Source organism: Arachis hypogaea, chromosome 4 (genome assembly GCF_003086295.3).
Source record: "Arachis hypogaea cultivar Tifrunner chromosome 4, arahy.Tifrunner.gnm2.J5K5, whole genome shotgun sequence".
In the NCBI taxonomy this organism is placed as follows: Eukaryota; Viridiplantae; Streptophyta; class Magnoliopsida; order Fabales; family Fabaceae; genus Arachis; species Arachis hypogaea.
Genome location: NC_092039.1, coordinates 70190867 through 70212269, shown reverse-complemented (window position 1 = coordinate 70212269; position 21403 = coordinate 70190867). Strand labels below are relative to the sequence as shown.

At 39.3% G+C, this 21403-nt stretch overlaps 1 non-coding gene across 1 annotated transcript; it reads left to right on the top strand.

Moving 5' to 3' along the window:
• Nucleotides 1–677: 677 nt before the first annotated feature.
• Nucleotides 678–781, top strand: LOC112798437 (small nucleolar RNA R71). Its single transcript, XR_003200048.1, has one exon. It is a non-coding gene; the product is annotated as a small nucleolar RNA R71 (small nucleolar RNA).
• Nucleotides 782–21403: the final 20622 nt, after the last annotated feature.

Below are 21403 nucleotides of genomic sequence, written 5' to 3'. Positions count from 1 at the left end.
TCTTACTCAGCTGGCCCACTTGTGCCTCCAAATTTCTAATGGAAGATCTGGTTTCATTCATGAAACTGAAAGTGGCCTTTGACAGATCAGAGACTATATTGGCTAAATTAGAGGTGTTTTGTTCAGAATTCTCTGTCTGTTGCTGAGAAGATGATGGATATGGCTTGCTATTGCCTAGCCTATTGCATCCACCATTGTTAAAGCCTTGTTGAGGCTTTTGTTGATCCTTCCAGGAGAAATTTGGATGATTTCTCCATGATGGGTTATAGGTGTTTCCATAAGGTTCACCCATGTAATTAACCTCTGCCATGGCAGGGTTTTCAGGATCATAAGCTTCTTCAGAAGCTACCTCTCTAGTGCTGTTGGATGCATGTTGCAATCCATTCAGATTTTGAGAGATAATGTTGACCTGTTGAGTCAACATTTTGTTCTGAGCCAATATGGCATTCAGAGCATCAATTTCAAGAACTCCTTTCTTCTGAGGTATCCCATTATTCACGGAATTCCTCTCAGAGGTGTACATGAACTGGTTGTTTGCAACCATGTCAATGAGTTCTTGAGCCTCTTCAGGCATTTTCTTCAGGTGAATAGATCCACCTGCAGAATGGTCCAGTGACATTTTCGAAAATTCAGAGAGACCATAATAGAATATATCTAACATGGTCCATTCTGAAAACATGTCAGATGGACATCTTTTGGTCAACTGCTTGTATCTTTCCCAAGCTTCATAAAGGGATTCACCATCTTTTTGTTTGAAGGTTTGAACATCCACTCTCAGCTTGCTCAGCTTTTGAGGAGGAAAGAACTTATCTAAGAAGGCAGTGACCAGCTTATCCCAGGAGTCCAGGCTATCTTTAGGTTGTGAATCCAACCATATTCTAGCTCTGTCTCTTACAGCAAAAGGGAAAAGCATGAGTCTGTAGACTTCAGGATTAACTCCATTCATCTTTACAGTCTCACAGATCTGCAAGAACTCAGTTAAAAACTGATAAGGATCTTCAGATGGAAGTCCATAAAACTTGCAGTTCTGTTGCATTAAAGCAACTAGTTGAGGCTTAAGCTCAAAGTTATTGGCTCCAATGGCAGGAATGGAGATGCTTCTTCCATCAAACTTGGATGTTGGCTTTGTGAAGTCACCAAGCATTCTCCTTGCATTATTATTATTATTATTTTCGGCTGCCATCTCCTTCTCCTGTTCGAAAATTTCTAAAAGGTTATTTCTGGATTGTTGTAATTTAGCTTCTCTTAATTTTCTCTTCAGAGTCCTTTTAGGTTCTGGATCAATTTCAACAAGAGTGCCTTTTTCCCTGTTCTTGCTCATATGAAAGAGAAGAAAACAAGAAAAGAAAGAGGAATCCTCTATGTCACAGTATAGAGATTTCTTTATGTTAGTAGAAGAAGAAGGGGGTAGAAGAATGAAGAAGAATTCGGTTTTTTTAGAGGAAGAGAGGTGAAGAGAAGTGTTAGTAATTAATTAATTAAATAGAATAAGAAAAGAGAAGGAAGAATTCGAAAATAATTTTTGAAAAAGAGGTTAGTAATTTTCGAAAATCAAAGACAAAATATAATTAAAATTTAAAACAAAAAGAATTTTTTTGAAAAAGAGAGGGAGAATTTTCGAAAATTAGAGAGGGAAAAGTAGTTAGGTGGTTTTGAAAAAGATAAGAAACAAACAAAAAGTTAGTTAGTTGATTGAAAAAGATTTGAAATCAAATTTGAAAAAGATAAGAAGATAAGAAGTTAGGTAAGATATTTTGAAATCAAATTTTGAAAAAGATAAAATTTTTGAAAAAGATAAGATAAAAGATAAAAAGATATATTTGAAAAAGATATTTTGAAAAATATTTAATTTTAAAATTGACTTAACTAACAAGAAACTACAAGATAAGATTCTAGAACTTAAAGATTGAACCTTTCTTAACAAGAAAGTAACAAACTTCAAATTTTTGAACCAATCACATTAATTGTTAGCTAATTTTCGAAAATTAGATAAAAAGATAAGAAAAAGATTTTGAAAATATTTTGAAAAATAATTTTTGAAATTTTCGAAAATTATAAAAAAAAATGAAAAAGATATGATTTTTGAAAAAGATTTTGAAAAGATAAGATTTTTAAAATTGAAATTTTGACTTGACTTGTAAGAAACAACTAATTTTTAAAAATTTTTGACCAAGTCAACCCAAAATTTCGAAATTTTGGAGGGAAATATGGAAAAGATATTTTTTTTTATTTTTGAAATTTTAATTATGAAAGAGAAAAACAACAAAAATACTCAATGCATGAAATTTTTAGATCAAAACAATGAATGCATGCAAGAATGCTATGAATGTCAAGATGAACACCAAGAACACTTTGAAGATCATGATGAACATCAAGAACATATTTTTGAAAAATTTTTGATGCAAAGAAAACATGCAAGACACCAAACTTAGAAATTTTTAATGCATGAAAAATATGAATGCAAAGATGCACATGAAAAACAAGAAAAGACACAAAACAAGAAATCATCAAGATCAAACAAGAAGACTTGTCAAGAACAACTTGAAGATCATGAAGAACACTATGAATGCATGAGATTTTCGAAAAATGCAAGAAAATTTTTAAAGCATGCAATTGACACCAAACTTAAAAATCAACACAAGATTCAAACAAGAAACACAAAATATTTTTGATTTTTATGATTTTCTAATTTTTTTGTATTTTTATTAATTTTTTTCGAAAATATAGTTTGGAAAAACGAAAAATAAAAGAAAAATTTTGAAAAAGATTTTTGAAAAGAAAATTACCTAATCTGAGCAACAAGATGAACCGTCAGTTGTCCATACTCGAACAATCCCCGGCAACGGCGCCAAAAACTTGGTGGACGAAATTGTGATTTCTATCTTTTGAGCTTTAGCATATATTCACTCTTAGGGCACTGTTTATTCTCACAACTCCGTTCAACTAACCAGCAAGTGTACTGGGTCGTCCAAGTAATAAACCTTACGTGAGTAAGGGTCGAATCCACAGAGATTGTTGGTATGAAGCAAGCTATGGTCACCTTGTAAATCTCAGTTAGGGAGATTAAAGGGTAATTGTGATTATTGGGATAAAGAAATAAAAAGGAATAATACAAGGGATAGAACACTTATGCAGATTCATTGGTAGGAATTTCAGATAAGCGGATGGAGATGCTGTAGAGCCCAGGGACGCCTGCTCTCCTACTGCTTCTACTCAATCCTTCTTACTCCTTTCCATGGCAAGCTTTATATAGGGGTTCACCATCAACTGTGGCTACTTTCTTCCTCTCGGGGAAATATCCTGTGCGGCTGTCACTCGCACAGCTAACCAGTCTGGAGGCATCACCCATGGCTGATGGCTACATCCCATCCTCGCAGTGAAAACTAATGCTCACGCACTCTGTCACAGTACGGCTAATCACCGGTTGGTTCCCTCCCCTACTGGAATAGAATCCCTCTTTTGCGTCTGTCACTAACGCCCAGCAGGTTACAAGTTTGAAGCACGTCACAGTCATTCATTACCGGAATCCTACTCGGAATACCACCGACAAGGTTAGACTTTCCGGATTCCCAGGATCCTACTCGGAATACCACAGACAAGGTGAGACTTTCCGGATCCTCATAAATGCCGCCATCTATCTAGCTTATACCACGAAGATTCTGTTGGGGAATCTAAGAGATACGCATTCAAGCTCTGTTGCATGTAGAACGGAAGTGGTTGTCAATCACGCGCGTTCATAAGTGAGAATGATAATGAGGGTAATCTGACTCATAACATTCATCATGTTCTTGGGTACGAATGAATATCTTGGAATAAGAATAAGAGAGATTTGAATAAAAGAAAATAGAATTGCATTAATACTTGAGGTACAGCAGAGCTCCACACCCTTAATCTATGGTGTGCAGAAACTCCACCGTTGAAAATACATAAGGGAAAGAGGTTCAGGCATGGCTGAATGGCCAGCCTCCCTAACGTGATCAATGATCCCCTAAGATGAAGAATAAAACAAAACTGAGATCAAAGATGTCTAATACAATAGATAAATGTCCTATATATACTAGACTAGCTACTAGGGTTTACATGAGTAAGTAAATGATGCATAAATCCACTTCCGGGGCCCACTTGGTGTATTCTTGGGCTGAGCTTGATCATTCCACGAGCTAAGGCTTTTCTTGGCGTCAAACTCCAAGTTATGACGTGTTTTGGGCGTTCAACTCCGGATCATGACGTTTTTCTGGCGTTTAACTCCAGACAGCAGCATGAACTTGGCGTTTAACGCCAAGTTACGTCGTCATTCTTCGAATAAAGTATGGACTATTATATATTGCTGGAAAGCCCTGGATGTCTACTTTCCAACGCCGTTGAGAGCGCGCCAATTGGAGTTCTGTAGCTCCAGAAAATCCATTTTGAGTGCAGGGAGGTCAGATTCCAACAGCATCAGCAGTCCTTTTGTCAGCCTTCTTCAGAGTTTTGCTCAAATCCCTCAATTTCAGTCAGAATTTACCTGAAATCACAGAAAAACACACAAACTCATAGTAAAGTCCAGAAATGTGAATTTAACATAAAAACTAATGAAAACATCCCTAAAAGTAGCTTAAACTTACTAAAAACTATATAAAAACAATGCCAAAAAGCGTATAAATTATCCGCTCATCAATCTTCTTCTTCAATCTTTTCTCTTGAATTTTGTTAGAAAGCTTCTCGATCTAATTCCATTGGTTAGTTGTCTTGGGAAAGAGACTATCCATAATTAGAATCCTTCGGAACCTTGGGAAAGGAATGGAGGATTCATGCTAGAGAAGTTTTCTCATAGTGAATTGGATTGGGGTTTGGATGGATATTGTGACATGTAATCCTACCAAATTGTGGTTCATGAAACTGTGTGGTATAATCAGTGATCGAGCATCATCTCTTCTTATGAACATTTAAACCAAGGGATTGGGAATTTGTTTGTTTTTAGAGAGAATTGGTGAGCCAAGGAATTGGGATCCAATCATATAAGATTGCCAAGCAAAATTCAATGAATGCATTGGTTGAGGAAGGGATAAAAATGTTTTGATTCGGAGATCTCAATATCTCCTGAAACCCAATGAATTCCCCATTTCTGATCTACACTTTCTCTTTACATTCTGCAATTAAATTCATGCAATCACCCCCATCCCTTTTTAATTTCAGCACTTTAACTTCTCGCTCTTTAATTCATGCAATTTAAGATTCTGCAATTCTCATCTAAATCTTGATTCCGCTCAACTAGAACAAACATCTAATCCGAATTGCTCATTCAACCAATCCTTGTGGGATTCGACCTCACTCTATTGTGAGTTTTTACTTGACGATAACCGGTGCACTTGCCAGAAGGAATTTTTGCCAATTGTGCAATTTCCTAAATCGTAGCTATCAAGTTTATGGCTAGCACCACTCCCTCCAAGAGGGTGAAGAGGATTATTCATATTCATGAGCAGGAGAAGGGCAACCCTGTGAAGGACTCCGCAAGGTTCACCAATCGCTTTTGTGAGCTCATGTTCCCAATTTTGGTTGAAAAGAATTACCACTCTAAACCTCTCCTCGTTCCTCTGGAGCATCTTGTTCAGTGTGTCTTACCCCGCATTGAGCGGTGACAATGGGGATTTCTCATGTAGAGACCGCAGGAAGCTAATCTTTCTTGGGTGGTGGAGTTCTACTCCAACTACCACTCACCTTCTCTTCAATCAATATTTGGGCACCGGAAGCAAGTCCCCATTTCGGAAGAAGCCATTCAAGGGTTACTTAAGGTCTTGCCAGTGGCGGATAGGACAGATGGTTACCAAGAGGTCCAACTACAGCGCTGCACACGCGGTTTTGATTGGGATTCGATCCTTAAGGTCATTGCCCAACCGGAGACACATTGGACCGAAGGGAGACTCAGGCCCCAGCCTAAGTGCATTGACGCACACGCACTTACTGTGGAGACTCAAGCGTTGGCTCAATTCTTGTCCCACTATGAGCTTCCAACCACTCATGAGTCATCCATCACAGCAGACTTAGCCCTTCTTGTCTGGTGCATACTCGCTGAGAGGCCATTCAACATCCTTCTCCTCATCCGACATGCAATGGGTCACGTCCATGCTAAGAGTAACCTCCTATTTCCCGCCTTGGTAACAGATTTGGTTACTGCTGCTGGTGTTCCCCATGAGGCTAAGGACATGAAGGCAATAATTTCAGTGAAAGGCGACATCGTCTCGAGCGGAAAATATCTTAAGCCTTCTGCGGACACCACAAGCCTTGACATGGTTCCTCCTTCCGACATTCCTACCACTTCATCAGCACCACAGAAAGCATCCCACCAACTGCTTCTTGAGCTTACTCAAAAGGTGGACCGATCTGTGTGGCAGAATAAATGCCAATTTGCTTACATGAAGAAGCTCTAGGGTTGTGTTAACCCACCCATGGAAGAGCCAGACATTTCCACATCCACATCAGACCAAAGTGAAGCGAGCACTCAAGAGATGGACAGTAGAGGTGCCAACTCCAATCCCACCTTGCGCATTACCAATAGCACGGAAGACCATGCAAACTTCTAAGTGTCGAGAGGTCATTTACCGACTTCCGTAGGTAACAACCCTTTCTTTTCAACGCCTATGATTTGATTTTTCTATTGATAATTAGGATAAATTGCATGGCTAGTTTTTGTATTTGAACACTTTTTGCATGGTAGTTATTCTTGTTAGGATTACTTGGTTAGGGTGATAACTTCTTTTCCAAGAAAACGTTTTTAGGGCACCCTACCAATTTGGAAATTTTTTTTGTATTAAACTTGCTTGAAGAATTTATTTTGGAACATGTTTTTTGAGCTAAGAACATAAGCATGTGAATTTTGAGCACAATTGTAAGGTTACATCTTATAACCACTTATTTCCATTCTTGTGTGCATTGTTCTCTTTCTATGAGTGTAATACTTGATTTGTTTGATTCTATATGTCTATTATTCTGTGTATGAATGCATTTACATGATTGAGGCCGTTATTTCAATAGATCACTTGCCCAAATAGCCTTAACCCTTTTATCTACCATTGTTAGCCAATTTTGAGCCTACGTTTAACCCCCTTTGTTCTTTAATTTAGCACATCAATACCCCTATGCGAAAAACAATGAATGTCCTTTGATTTGAATCTTTGATTAGCTTAAGTGAGTGAGGGTGTGTGTGTCATGTAAGTGGGGGGGGGGGGAAGCCTGGGAACATTGGTAGAGGTAAAAGTTTATTTTGTAGTTTTTACTGAAAAATATCAGAAATTGGGTACACTCTCATGTATTAAATGTTTAAACCATATGCATTGGCACTGTTGTATATGTTTCATCAAAAGAAAGAAATGAAATGAAAGATGAAAAAAGGTATATATATATAGAAAAAGAAATAAAAAAATAAAAGAAAAAAATACATAGAAAAAGAAAGTAATAAAAGGGGACAAAATGCCCCAAGGCGAAGCCAATAATAACCAATGCATATGGGATATGGATTAAAAGAGAATGCATGAGTGTGTGGAAGTGAATAAATGGGTAGTTAAGTTGTGTATTAAAATTGCATAGGTTGTTGTGTGTGTTAGGTAAGAGCTTATGTTAATCAAGGATTCAAATTTCAAGCTCACTTAGCCACATATACATCCTTACCCTTACCCTAGCCCCATTACAACCTAAAGATAAGCCCTAATGATGAATGTACACATGCACCGAATAATTTTTGATTGTTAGATGAAGAAAAAATCTTGGAAAGCATGATTAGAAGAGAATTGAGTGATCAACCCTATACACATGAGTGAATAGAGCAGATACACTTCCGGTGAGGGTTCGATGCTCAACACCTTGTTCCCGGCCTTCACAAGCTTTCTTCTTGCAAGTTGTGTACATCTCATTTTAATGTTTGAATTGGTAGAGTTTATGGATTACCATGTCACCTTAGACCTATGTGCTCTCATGTATGTTCTTGGAGGATTGATTCACTTTTGACCAAGTAGATAGAAGCATTTGCATTAGTTGCATCCATGTAGGTAAATTGCATTTCATAAACCTCTTTCTCCTATGTTCTTTGGTCTTTTTATTTTTAGCATGAGGACATGCTTGGTTTATGTGTGGGGAGATTTAATAAACCCCAATTTTGTGGTTTATCTTGTGTAGAATTTGGAGGGTTTTATCAATATTTTCCGCACTTATTCATATAAATTGCATGGTTTTGTATTTCCTTCCTAATTTTGCTTCATGGTTGAAAACATGCTTCTTTGACTCAAAAAATACTATATTTTAATCCTCTTCTATTACCATTCGATGACGTGATGTGTTTGTTAAGAGAATTCAGGATCTATAGGGCATGGATGACCTAGAAGATGGAAAGGAAGCATGCACAAGTGTAGGGAACATAAAGATTTGAGCTTTGAAGAATTGGCCGTGATGTGCATGCATGGCCGACGCGCACACGTGGGTGCAAGACGATAGGACTGGCACGTGAGAGTTGACGCATTCGCGTGGATTGGCGAAAATCCCACGACGCGTACGCATGCTTGCCGCGTACGCATGGATCGCAAAAATCAGACGATGCTCACGCATGACGCTCAGCACGTGACCTCTTTAATGAACTCGTAGCTAGCGATTTCTGAAGAGCTCTAGGCCCAATTCCAACCTGATTCTACATGGAAAAGACCTAGGAATTGATGGGGGAAAAGGGGGGGATCAATCATTCACACTTTACACACAATTTTAGCTAGTTTTTTGTTCTTGTTCTTCTAGAGAGAGAAACTTTTATTCCTCTCTAGATCTAGGTTGATTTGATCTTCCCTTGTTGAAATTCTGAATTGGATCTTGTTAATTTTAGTTTAAATTACTTAATTTGAGTTTTCCAGCATAAGTTTGTTTAGATCTTGTGTTGAATTTATGTTTTCTTGCTATTTCCCCTCTTTTTTTTTCATTTTATGAACTTTGTAGATCTTGAATTTCTATTAGTGCATTGATGTTTTCTATGATTGATAGTGTTAATTGAATTATTTTCCATTAATATTTGCTAGTGGCTACTTGTATTTTCCAATTGATTTGCAATTTGAACATGTCTTTTGTTAGTGCATACCATGTGTTTGATGAAATGTTTCCTTTGATTATGGAGTGGTTTCCCTTACTCTTGGTCTAGGCTAATGGAATTGGGTAAACTTGAGTCATTAGGTCTAATTGATTTGGTGATTTGAGAACCCTAGTGGTCAACTTAATACCCATTGACACCAACTCATTACTAAGTCAATTAGTAATTGGATTGGGGCTTATGAGTTAAGATTCATCAAGCCATTTAACGTACTTCAGGCTTGGAAGAAGACATTATACGTACTTCAAGCATAGAGGTAAACTTAATGAGCGTGGTTCCTCATAATTGTCAAGATATGGTTGTTAGACAAAGATGGTGACCCCAATTTCCATGCCTAGCCAAGAGTTCCTTCCATTATTCATATTTGAAACCCAAAAATTCCAAATACTTGATTCTTCTTATAATTAGTTAGTTGTTTACTTAGCTTTGGAATATAAGTATATTTGTATGTTCTTTGTTAGATGAAGATTGCTTATATTTGGCTTGGTTGCTTGATTTAGTTTCTTGCACTTTATGATTCCTTGCATGTTAAATTTAGTAGTTTAAATTCTTGTTCATGACTCCCAACCTCAGTTTTCTAACCAATATTGATGCACATATTTGTCCATTCTCTTGAGGATGACCCGAGACCAATACTCTCGGTTACTTTATATTGGGTTTCACTCTGTGACAACCATATTTCTAAATTTAATTTGAGAGTTATTAGTTGGTTTAGAACTATACTTGTGACATAACCATTTTTGTGAAATTCTTTACCAACGATAATCCTCACTATCAAATTTTTTGTGCCGTTGCTGTGGAATGGTTGCAACGTATGCCTTGATATTGGTTATGTGAATACGTGAATAGTGTAGATAGTTTATTTGCTTTCAATATTTTATTTTTAGTTTAGATTTCTTTTAATGCATAAGTCATAAGTTCTAAGTTTGATGACTCGGTCTCAACCGAACTCCAGCCTAGCCGAGCTTGATCTTGAGATTGAAAAACCTTTGTTACACACTCGGCAAGCTAGATAGCGGTTGAGCCATACTACAGGTGTAAGCCAGCAGTGGCATTGAATGCCCAAATAATGGATACCACGCATGTGTTAGTCCAGGGAAACCCTCTCCTAAGCAAGCTAGTAACCCTTCTCTGGGCACTATGGATATTCACCCTGCACCACTCAAAACTCATGAGTACAAGACCAAGATGCCATATCCTCAAAAACTCCATCAAGAAGAAAAAGATAAGTAGTTTGCCCAATTTGTAAAATTCCTCAAGAGATTGGAGATCAAGATCTCATTTACATAAGCCCTCGAACAGATACCATCCTATGCCAAGTTTATGAAGGATATATTAAGACACAATAAGGATTATAGGGAGGTAGAGATAGTTTTCCTCATTGAAGAATGTAGCGCAGTCATCTAGAGGAACTTACTGGAGAAATTTCAAGATTTGGGAGCTTCTTGATACCATGCACTCTTGGAGATGCTTGCATCTGGATAGCCCTATGTGATCTTGGAGCAAGTATCAACCTAATGCCCCCATCACTAATAAAGAAACTCGGCATCCAAGAAGTCAAGCCCACCTGCATCTGCCTTCATCTTGCTGATGGCTCTGATGGACGGAATTCACTACCCCTTCCTAATAATATTGATGAATCCACTTTTGGCAAGCGCACCAAAATTATCGTCAAGTATTAACCCACAGTGGAGTGGGATCGTATCCACAGAGATTGGTAGATTTGAGAAATTTTAATTAATTGGTGTATTAGTCAAGCTCAACAGAATAAATTGTAAGTGCAGAATTATAAATGCCAAAAACATAAACGGCAAAAGAATAAAGGAAAGCAATAAAGTGTAGAAATGGAAATAACAGGAATGTAAAGGGGAATGGTATTTTGCAGAATGTAAGTAAAGCTATAAAAGAATGGGAGAGATAAGAATGGGAAAATTCATTGAGATCAGGAGATATTGTCTCTTTGGATTAAATGCAGCACATATCCTCTTCAGTCATGCAACTTATTGACCTCTTAGCAATCATGATTGATTGAGCCCCAATCCCTTGGTGACTCAATCTCTTAGATATTGATCAATAGCCAATTCCTTGGTCTAATTTCTCTTGAAGAGAGATATGTTTGGTCCCTGATTATACCACACATCATCATAGGACCAAGTAGAGGGAGGATTGTATGTCACCATATCCAAACACCAAAACCCAGATCCTACTCAAGTGTGAGAAGGGATTTCTAGCATGGTTTCATGTTTCCTTTTCCAAGGTTCCCATGAAACCCATTTTGCATTCAATCTCTTTTCTAGGTTAATTGAACACTAAGCATAAAAATCGAAATTCCTTCTAGAAAATCAAAGAGAAGATGAAGAGAAGAAGAAATTCACTATCATTAATCCATCAAGTACAATAGAGCTCCCTCTCTCAATGAGAGGAATTTAGCTACTCATAGCGCAGAGAGAAAGTACAAAAGATGGAAGAGATGAAGTGTGAAAAGTAAAAAGTGAAATCAAAACTAAACTTTGTAACTCGCTAACACCTTTTCCAATACTTCCAAGGGTATTTATACTACTCATAGCTCTAGAAAATAAAGGAAAATTACAAAAGTGAAAAGAAAATTATTATTTGGAGGGAAGAGAAACTCAACAAACATGATCTTCCAGCTGGCGTGTGACTGGTGCTTCTCTGGCGTGTCACGTTCCCTCTGTTTCTGACTTGGCGTGCCACGCCTCACCATTCAAGTGACACGCCGTCCTCTGTTTCACCCCTGGCGTGCCACGCCTACGAGCCAAAGTGGCACGCCCAGGACATTTTAATTAGCCAAGTAAGCTGGCGTGCCACGCCTTCAACACCAAGTGGCACACCTGGTGCACGAATTTGCAATCCGTACAACTAACCAGCAAGTGCACTGGGTCGTCCAAGTAATACCTTACGTGAGTAAGGGTCGATCCCACGGAGATTATTGGTATGAAGCAAGCTATGTTTATTTTATTAATCTTAGTCAGGATGCCAATAAGATTATTTGGATTTAATTGTAAGAAGTAAAAGTGATGGAATAAGTAATTGTTACTTTATTAATGGAGGATATGTTGGAGTTTTGGAGATGCTTTGTCCTCTGAATTTCTGCAATGTAATATTCAACTCAATTGTTTGTAAAGTTCCATCCATGGCAAGCTGTATGTAGGGTGTCACCATTATCAGTGGCTACTTCCCATCCTCTCAGTGAAAACGGTCCAGATCCTCTGTCACAGCACGGCTAATCAGCTGTTGGTTCTCGATCATGTTGGAATAGGATCCATTGATCCTTTTGCGTTTGTCATCACGCCCAGCAATCGTGAGTTTGAAGCGCATCATAGCCATTCAATCCTTGAATCATACTCGGAATACCACAGACAAGGTTTAGACTTTCAGGATCCTCAAGAGTGGCCGCCATCAGTTCTAGCTTATACCACGAAGATTCTGATTAAGGAAGCTAAGAGATGCTCATTCAATCTAATGTAGAACGGAGGTGTTTGTCAGGCACACGTTCATGGACTGAGGAAGGTGATGAGTGTCACGGATCATCACCTCCTTCACAATTAAGCGCGAATGAACATCTTAGATAGGAACACACACACGTTTGAATGGAGAAATAGAAACAATTGCATTAATTCATTGAGACGCTGCAGAGCTCCTCACCCCCAACAATGGAGTTAGAGACTCATGCCGTCAAAGTGTATAAAATTCAGATTTGAAAATGTCATGAGATCTAAATTAAGTCTCTAAAAGTTGTTTAAATGGTAAACTAATAACCTAGGTTTACAGAAAATGAGTAAACTATGATAGATAGTGCAGAAATCCATTTCTGGGGCCCACTTGGTGTGTGCTAGGGCTGAGACTTAAGCTTCTCACGTTCCTGGGCTGTTTTGGGCGTTCAACGCCAGGTTGTAACCTGTTTTTGGCGTTGAACTCCAACTTGTAACTTGTTTCTGGCGCTGGACGCCAGACTGCAACATGGAACTGGCGTTGAATGCCAGTTTACGTCGTTTACCTTCGCGCAAAGCATGGACTATTATATATTGATGGAAAGCCCTGGATATTTACTTTCCAACCCAATTGAGAACGTGTCAATTGGACCTCTGTAGCTCCAAAAATTTTATTCTGAGTGCAGGGAGGTCAGGATCCAATAGCATCAAAAGTCCTTTTTCAGCTTAACTCAGATTTTTGCTCAGCTCCCTCAATTTCAGCCAGAAAATACCTGAAATCACAGAAAAACACACAAACTCATAGTAAAGTCCAGAAATATGATTTTTACCTAAAAACTAATAATATTATACTAAAAACTAATTAAAACATGCTAAAATCTACATGAAATTACCCCCAAAAAAGCGTATAAAATATCCGCTCATCAACACCCAAGGTCATCTTCCTCATCTCCATGCTTCTGGAAATTTGTACTAGCGTGGCACGCCTAGGGTCAGGCGTGCCACGCCCCTCTTAAAGCTTCACCCTCTTGCTGGCATGCCACGCCTCGTCATCCAAGTGGCACGCCTGAGTTTGCTGGCTCCTCTTCTTCCTCTCTGGAAAATACTACCAGCATGCCACGCCATGAGACTGGTGTGTCACGCCCTTCATTTGCTTCTTCTTCTTGCTAGCGTGCCATGCCTCATCTCCCAAGTGGCATGCCTGAGTTCACCGGCCCTTTAATTCCTCCTCTGGAAAACACTACCAGCGTGCCACGCCATGAGACTGGCTTGTCACGCCCTTCATTTGCCATGGTCCCAGAGGTTGGCGTGCCACGCCTGGATGTTCAAGTGGCACGCCAAAGTGGGATGATTGAGTTGGCGTGCCATGCCTTCGACGAAGTGGCATGCCCAGCTTTATTTGGCCTCCTTAGGTGCTGGCGTGCCACGACTTATCACTCAAGTGGCACACCTTAGTGGGACTTCTTGAGCTGGCGTGCCACGCCTTCGAAATCAAGTGGCACGCCCAGCTTTTGCATTGTTTCCTTGATCACTGGCGTGCCATGCCTTGTTGCTCAAGTGGCATGCCCATTCAATTGTGGGTCTTATAAGCTTGGCGTGCCATGCCTTGATTCTCAAGTGGCACGCCCAAGTGAACTCTGGGGCTGGCGTGCCACGCCTTCAACACGAAGTGGCACGCCATAGTGATGGTTCTTCTAGTAATAAATTGGCGTGCCACGCTCCTTTGATGGACTTCATTTTTGCTCTCTGGAATATTGTACTAGCGTGCCATGCCTAGCTTCTGGCGTGCCACACCAATACATTTTTGTGGCGTTTGTTCCAAGTGGCACGCCTGCTTCACACGCCCAACTTATTTTGTTGTTTTCTTTCCCATTTTTCATGTCGTCTTCACTTGAAATCCAGCATGAACTCATGTCAAAGCAATGTACTATGATATTCATCAATTAAGACATGAATTGCAATGATCAAATGAAATTATGTTTCTTTTATGGTCATTTTTATGCAAGAAAAAGGGTAGATGATGTAAGTCATCACAACACCAAACTTAAGCTTTGCTTGTCCCAAGCAAATCAATGTGAGTGGTCTTTTTGGTGAATTGAGACTTGACCTTGAATGGATGCAATATAACTAAGAATTGGACTAAGTGCTCAACACATACATGAATGCTTTGAATGTCACAAAGGGTTCCTAGATCCTTAAGGGTTTATCCAAGTACGTGTCTTAGGGGTCCTTTTCATTGATTGTCACCTTGAAGTAGTAAGAGTTAGATCATTTTCTCCTTTTGTGCTTATTTTCTGTTTATTGACCATGACTCTAAGTGTTTTGTCTCAAGAAAACCCTTTAGTTAGGCTTTTAATTAACACTACCAAGCCAGTTGGCTTTAGGGTGTTAGGTGTTGAAACACCCTTGAAAATTTACTTGCCCAGGCCTCTTCTTGACACATCTTCACCACAAGTATCTACTAGGGTTTCTAACTCTTTTTTTTTGAGTTTTTGAATGTTTCTCTTCCCTCCCTAGTAGTTGATGCTCAGAGCCTTGGGTCTTTGTTGCTTACTACTTCTTAGTTCTATAGATATTCAAGGAACACCCCTCAACTTCTACTTGTCCTGCCTTCTAGGACTAGTTACCTTTCATGACTCATTTTCTTTTTATTTCATTCAAGGTTCTTCACTTAGTCTTTTGTTCCTTAGTTCTTTGAATAAACTTTCTTGGTCTTAGACTCATTTACTCTTGTTCTTACACACTCAAAACAACTCTTAGGGAGACAAACTCTACTTTATTGATGTAAATAAAGACTACAGTTATCTTTGCATTTTCTTTCTTGCATATCGAAGGACTCACAAAAGACATCAAGTAAAATAAAACATAAACTATCCTAACATTATCAATTATTATCAAACATAAAGTAAACAGATAAAAACTTAAACAGAATTAAGAATTTTGGGAAATGTTAATTATGGAACTCAACAACCCTATGCGGCTTCTTTAGTTCATTGGCCCCTTGCCTTTGTCCTTCTTCTTGGAGGGGGAGGAGTCATCTCCATCCTTTTTGGAGGATCCTTCTTGTGCTTTCTTCTCCTTGGGCTTATAGAAACCCAGTCTTACCATATAATCTCTTTCATCCTCCTTGTGCTTAGCTAGGATCTCCTCTTATCTAGCACTCAATTCCTCCAGCCCTTACATGAATGTTGGGTATCCGGGGTTGATGGCGGCCACAACATTACACAAGTGATTCAGCTTCACTTGTGTGTTGATATCATATTGTCTCCTTGAAATGGTCCGGGCATCATAGAGATGCCAGAACTCAGCAAGGTTCCTCTACTGCCATTTGTTTTGCTCTACCACTTTGTTAAGTGCACTTCGCACCTCACCCCAATCAAACTCCTCTTGCTGCTCCTTCCTTGCTTGCTCAAAACTTCCTTGGAGGTTGTATATTTTCTCATTCACTTGGTTCCATTGCTCCCTTTGGCTACTTTGAAATTGGTTGACATCTTCCATTAGTTGATGCAGATCTCCCTTCATTTGGTGCACGTCTCCTTGCAGCTGCTCCCAGTTCATTCCTTCAGGAAATTATTGGTATTATTGGTATGGTGGTGGTTGAAGTGCTAGAAATTGTGGTTGCTCTTTTGCCTCCTCTTCCTCTCGTTGTTGTGGTTGTGGCACATGAGCATGAGCTCTATGCTCTCTAGCCCTTTGAAGCGAATTGACAGCCAACACCTTGGCCATCTTCTTGGCAGTTATCGGCTTATCTTGCTTTACCAACAACTCATCAATCACCTGATGCGTGGAAAATCAGTCTAGTAATAAATCTCCCTTCGGCAAGTGTACCGAATTGTCGTCAAGTAAAAACTCACTATAGAGTGAGGTCGAATCCCACAGAGATTGATTTGATCAAGCAACTTTAATTAGAGGAATGTTTTAGTTGAGCGAACCAGAATTTGACTTGAGAATTGCAGAACATTAAATTGCAGAAAGGTAAATAGCAGAAAAAGTAAATGCTAGAAATAAAGAGCTGAATGTAAATGGCAGAAAATAAATTGCAGAATCCTAAATGGGAATGGGGAAATGCTCATAAAAGTAAATGGCAGAAATTAAAGAGAATGGTTAAGATCAAAAATGGGGAGCTCATTGGGCTTAGGAGATGTTGCATTCTCTGGATCAAATTCCTTTTCATCTCTTCCTCAATCAATGCATTCATTGATCTACTTGGCAATCTTAAATGATCAAATTCCAATTCCTTGGTAATCCAATCTCTCAAATCTTGATCAATAGCCAATTCCTTGGTCAATTGCTCATGAGAAGAGATGAAGTATGGTCACTGATTATACCACATGCAATCCCAAATCAAGTATTGGTAGGATTATAGTCACATATCCATCCAAACCCAATTTGATCCTGCATGAGAAAGCATTTCTAGCATGATCTCTTCATTCCTCTTCCAAGGTTCCGAAGAGATCCAAATATGAATAGTTTATTTTCCAAGATAACTACCCAATTGGATGAAGATTGAAAGCTTTCTAGTAAAATCAAGAGAAAAGATAGAAGAAGAAGAATGAAAACTAATATTGATCCATCAAATTGCAGCAGAGCTCCCTAACCCAATGAAAGGGGTTCAATTGTTCATAGCTCTGAAAATTGAAAACAAAGATGGAGAATACATCATGAAAGTAAAATTAGAAGTTGCAGAGAAAGTAAATACAGAGAGTAGTTCTATGCCCCAGGCTCCCTAAAGTTCCACCCCCTTCTAATTCAAAGCTACTCCTATAAATACTACTCTTCTGATCTTCTAGTTGGTTCTTCAAATCTTGGGTGTGGGCCTCTTGGATATTGAGTTTGAAGCAGTTATCCTCTTTATTGGGCTTAGCTTTGCTTGCAGAGAGAAACTGTGAAGTAGGCAGGGACTTTGGCTTAGGACGTTAGTGGTGTCAACGTTAAGTGAAAGTGTGGGTTCGAGAACGTTAGTGACAATCACCTTTTTCACTAACGTTTCTCACGCAAATATGATCACGTTGACTTCAACGTTAGTGGCACTAACGTGACAACTAACGTTGCCTCTTGGTCCTTCGCATACGTTACTGGGACTTAGTTTTCCCAATTACGTGGTTAGTCACCCTTTTTCCCTACGTTAGAGTCTACGTTAACTAGGTTAACGTGCTTCTAACGTAGTGATGCCAATCCTTCGAGATCGTTAGTGACACTTACCTTTGTCACTAACGTTCCAATATGCCCCTACTTCCCACGTTAGAGTCCACATTAACTAGGTTAACGTGGCTTCTAACGTAGTAATGCTAGCCATCTCCAACGTTAGTGACAAAGGTGAGTGTCACTAACGTTGGCTCATCATCTCTTTATCCACGTTAACTTCCACGTTAACAAAGTTAACGTGGGAGTTAACGTTGCTCATGGTGGCTCTTAGGTGTTCATCCCAACGTTAGTGACAAAGGTAAGTGTCACTAACGTTGTCGATCAATTGCTCTCTCCACGTTAGCTACCACGTTAACTAAGTTAACGTGGGAATTAACGTGGCTTATGGAGGCTTGGCCAACGTTAGTGACAAAGGTGAATGTCACTAACGTTGGCTTCTCTTTCACTTCTTAACGTTAGAGTCTACGTTAACTAAGTTAACGTGGCAACTAACGTGGCCAATTATGAGCTTGGTCCAACGTTAGTGACAAAGGAGAGTGTCACTAACGTTGGCCTTGTTTTCTTCTTCCACGTTAGAGTTCACGTTAACTTAGTTAACGTGACTCTTAACGTGGGCTATGATGGCTTCGAGGGCGTTATTGGCGATTACCTTTCTAACTAACTTTGCAAGCTAGCTCCCATTCCACGTTAGAGGTCACGTTAGCTAAACTAACGTGGCTGCTAACGTGGTTCTTCTTTACTTCTTTTGTCCTGAAATCAAGCAACAAAGTGCATCAAAGTTCTAGTACAAGTGATGAGTCATGCGTCATCCGATTTTTCATATAATTTATGCAAAATTCTCATGAAATCATGTAAAGTGCACAATGTATGCTTAAATCAAGATGTAAGTGAATATCCACCCAAAACTATCTTATTTCCTAAGAAAATACATGAAACTACCCTGAAAATAGTAAAGAAAGGTCAATGAAACTGGCCAAGATGCCCTGGCATCACAACACCAAACTTAAGGCTTGCTTGTCCCTAAGCAAGTAATGGAACAAGAGAATGATGAATGGAATTCCAAGAGAAATGAATCATTCTTGTGGAAGTCATGTCCCTGGTTTTATGGTGGTTTCATGCATAGCAACTTAGGTTCATTCCTTCACTGGCTTTCAGACCTTTATCATGTCCTAGAATACTTACTTGATTGCATCCCATGAGACTTTTATTCATTGATCCTTTCGTTGTCATTTTAGGGCTTATTTGTGTTGTTAGGCTAAGTGCTCTGTGAGGGGGCAACTCTTTAGAATAAGCTTTCAGCTAACACTCCCGAACCAGTTGGTTCAAGGTGCTAGGTGTTGAAACACCCCTAAGGACTTACTTCCTCAAGCCTTTCCTCTATACATACACACCATAGGCACATGGTTTGTTTATTTTCCTTCCTTGAGGTCTTGGTGCCCAGCACCTCCTTGGGCTACTAAATATTTTGTAGTAAGGATTGCTCTTGATAGTGGATTTTCAGCTAATAATCCTGGGTTAGTTAACCCAAGTTACCAGGTGATAAAGCACCCCTGAGAGCTTAGTAATCCAAGCAGATCCTTGGTACAAGAACACCACAGACACATTCCTCAAGACTTAAACCCTTAGTGCCTAGCCTCTTTTCTTGATATTTTTTTCTTTTATTCTTCAACTTTGATTGTTCGTTCACTTTTTCTTATTAGGATCTTGTTATTTAGCTAGCCTCATGGGGTGTGTTCAAAGCATAGGATTCATGACAGATAGTTGTCCTCCCACCTTATTGGTGAACCAACTTAGCTAACTTATGATTACACCACAAACTTAGGAACTTACTCCATAATATGAACTCCACTCTGGTCCTTTATAAAACACTCATTCTCTTTTCATTTGATTCAAAAGGACAAGCATACAATTAAGTGAGGAAAAGATGCAGTGACATTCAGACTAGCAAACATAGACACCTAAGCTGTGAGAAACTTAAAAACAAAATTGAAAACAAAATTCAAACTATCATGGAAGCATGTTCTATTTCATACAAGATCTTCCTTAATTAAAGCATAGAAAAAGATGGACCAAAGAAGGAACTCTACCACCTTTTACTCGTGTGGATGCCCATGCTCCCCTCCTTGTTTGTCTTCATCCATAGTCTTTGCTACTTCACTTCCTTGGATGAAGGTGCACCATTTCCTCATAAGGTTCCTGCAAAGTTATTGGAAGTTTCTTGCTCCCAAAACACTTGAAAAAATAGTTAGCTTGCATGTATGCTTGTGAACTTCTGAACTAAATTTTGGTGTGTGAACACCAAACTTAGTTCCTTGCCCAGTACAAGAGTTTGCATACATGCAGAGAACCTCATATCATGTTGTTAACAAAACCATTATTAACTAAAGACTAAACTACAGCTAATTGGTTCCCCTGATTGGTTGGAGCTAGCAATGTGTTTAGGGGTATAGTGTGATTCTAACTAATATCTTTGGTGGAACACCAAACTTAGAATTACACTTTCACTCTTGGATTGTTTTGGTGTGGAACACCAAACTTAGCTCTGCGCAATACCGCGGAAACAACTTGTGATCTTTATTGAAATGAAAATGAAAATGAAACTACCTCAGGTTGGGTTGCCTCCCAACAGAGTACTCTTTTAGCGTCACTAGCTTGACGTTTTTCCTTTATCAGGGAGGTTGATAGTGCTTCAAGTCTTCTCCTCTGGCAGTAGACCTATATACAGTGCTTGTATCAATGATCTCTACATGTTCCAAGGAGAGAACTCTGTTGGTAGTGAAGACCTTAGGTAACTGAGATGGTACAGTGGGGAGATTTGGGGGGATATCTAGGAAGTAAGCTGAGATCACTTTATCCCCTGGAGAGAAGTCCTCGGTAGGGATCTTCTTGTTCCTCCACCTCCTTGGTACCTTCTTCTTTGTTCCTTGTGATGCTGTCTTACTCTTTGTGACTTCCTCCTCTAAGGGAATGTTGTTGCTGGTCTCATATGATTTTGGTGGTTTAGGTTCCTCCTGATTCTCTTTGAGCTGTGGCATTTGTTGTTTGCCTTGTTCCTCAATCCATGGGATTCCCAGAGGTGCTGGTTGTGCTTCAGTGCTTGTTTCATCCTTTAGTATCTCACGTTGATCTTTCTTTGGTTCATTGTTCTCTTGATCTCTTTCTTGTGAGTGCTTGAAAATATTGAAGGAGAGCTGTTCATAATGGATCCTCAGAATGAGCTCCCCTTGCTCCACATCTATGAATGCTCTGGTCGTGGCTAGGAATGGTCTTCCCAATATGATTGGGTGAGTGTGACTCTCTTCCATGTCCAATATGACAAAGTCTATCGGGAGGAAGTATTTCCCAACGTTCACCAACACATTTTCCACCACTCCTATTGCTTGTTTGTGAGTTTTGTCAGCCAGCCTGATGACTACATCTGTGGACATTATCTCATTGATCTACAGCCTCTTCATAAGGGATAAGGGCATTAAGTTGATGCTCGCTCCCAAATCGCAGAGTCCTTTATCAAACATGGTTTCTCCTATAGCACAGGGAATATAGAAACTCCCTGGATCCTTTCTTTTTGTAGGCAATTCTGGTTGAATGAGAGTACTGCACCCCTTATTCATCACTATAGTTTGGCCTCCCTTGAGTGAGATTTTCCTGGGAAGCAGCTTCTTCATATACTTGATGTATGCTGGCATTTGTTGGAGGGTCTTGATGAATG